This window comes from Sceloporus undulatus, unplaced genomic scaffold, assembly GCF_019175285.1.
Source record: "Sceloporus undulatus isolate JIND9_A2432 ecotype Alabama unplaced genomic scaffold, SceUnd_v1.1 scaffold_23823, whole genome shotgun sequence".
Taxonomy (NCBI): Eukaryota; Metazoa; Chordata; class Lepidosauria; order Squamata; family Phrynosomatidae; genus Sceloporus; species Sceloporus undulatus.
The window spans coordinates 1-1,546 of record NW_024826738.1 but is presented as its reverse complement, the minus strand read 5'-3'; the positions used below and the strand labels follow the sequence as shown (position 1 = coordinate 1,546).

General features: G+C 49.0%; 1 long non-coding RNA gene across 1 annotated transcript; it reads left to right on the top strand.

The window, feature by feature from the left end:
• Nucleotides 1-87: 87 nt before the first annotated feature.
• On the top strand, nucleotides 88-1,533 carry LOC121918681. The gene is made up of 3 exons (XR_006101279.1): nucleotides 88-171; nucleotides 1,181-1,236; nucleotides 1,353-1,533. It is a non-coding gene; the product is annotated as an uncharacterized LOC121918681 (long non-coding RNA).
• The last annotated feature ends 13 nt before the right edge of the window (nucleotides 1,534-1,546 follow it).

Sequence of the window (1,546 nt, the reverse complement as noted above, 5' to 3'; positions counted from 1 at the left end):
TCTTTCTTTCTATCCCTTCCTTTGTTTCCTCTTTCTTCCTACTGTGATTGAGGGATCATCATCATCATCATCTTTTCCTCTTCCTGTTTCAGTTTGGCACAACCACAGGTGACCGATCCAGAGGAGACCATCCCTGAGACTCTTGCAGCAGAGAGCCTTTCCTCTTTGACGGTAATTAAAGAGGCATTCCCCCCTTTTCTATCCAAGTTCTGTCTAAATCTGTTTTTCTTTTATCTTCATAAGATGAGGATGAAGGCAGATGAAGCACCGTTAGGAGCCGCAGGGAAAGAAAAAGATGGGGAGGAGGGGAATCATAGAATCCTAGGCCTGGAAGAGACCCCAAAAGGGCCCTGATCCAATCCAACCCCCTTCTTCTGCCATGCAGGAACTCTCCATCAAAGCATCCCCAATGACAGATGGCCATCCAGCCTCTGTTTAAAGGCCTCCAAGGAAGGAGGCTCCACCACAATCTCCATTGAGGAAGGAGTGTGTTCCTCTCTCGAACCGCCCTTACTCTCAGGAAGTTCCTACTAATGTTGATCTGGGATCTCTTTTCCTGGACCTTGCTTCCATTGCTCCGTTGGGTCCTGTTCTCTGGAGCAGCAGAAAACAAGCTTCCTCCCTCATCAATATGACATCCCTTCAAGTATTTGAACAGGGCTCTCCTATCCCCTCTTAACCTTCTCTTCTCCAGGCTAAACATCCCCAGCTACTTAAGGCGTTCCACATAGGGCCTCATGGTTTCCAGACCCTTCACCATTTTGGTCCCCCTCCTTTGGACTCATGGCTCCAGTTTCTCAATGTCCTTTTTGAATTGTTCTGCCCAGAACTGGACACAGGATCGTTCCATTTGGGGCCTGACCAAAGCAGAATAGAGGGGCACTATGACTTCCCTTGACCTAGACACTAGACTATTGATTTAGCCTTGAATCGCATTGGCCTTTTTAGCTGCCGCATCCCACTGTAGACTCATGTTCAACTTGTGATCTACTTGGACTCCTAGATCCCTTTCACATGTAGGTGAACCCCATAATCCTATATCTGTGTGTTTTATTTTTCCAGCCTAAAGCACCCTGAAGAACTCTTCCAACTCATGGGAAACAAAAGGGCCACCCCAAGAACCTCCCCTTGAACCCCGTGTTCTCCCTCTCACTTCTCTCCCCTCTCCGTTTGTTTATAGGATGAAGAGGCCGGTCCCTGTCCCACGGAGGCTGATCCTGGGCCCAAGTCAGACAGGTAAGTCTGTCTCTCCAAATGGCCAAATGACCGGTGGCGCATGGCAATGTCCGGCAAGCAGCCTCTCCGTAGCTTCATCCTGTTTTGTTTCATGGCCTTGTCCTGCTCCGTTTCAGGGTCCCAGAGCCTCAGGGGAGACCCTCTGATGAAAAGCCCAGCGATCAGGCGTTTGATGAGGATGCATTTAACTCTTCCCCGGTAAGGAAGGAAGGAGGCTGTTTAAGAAGCATTTGCTTATTTCACTGTCTGCATCCCCCTCTTTGACTTATCCTTGTGTTTGCAATCTTTCAGCTTCCTACCCAAAGCCTCA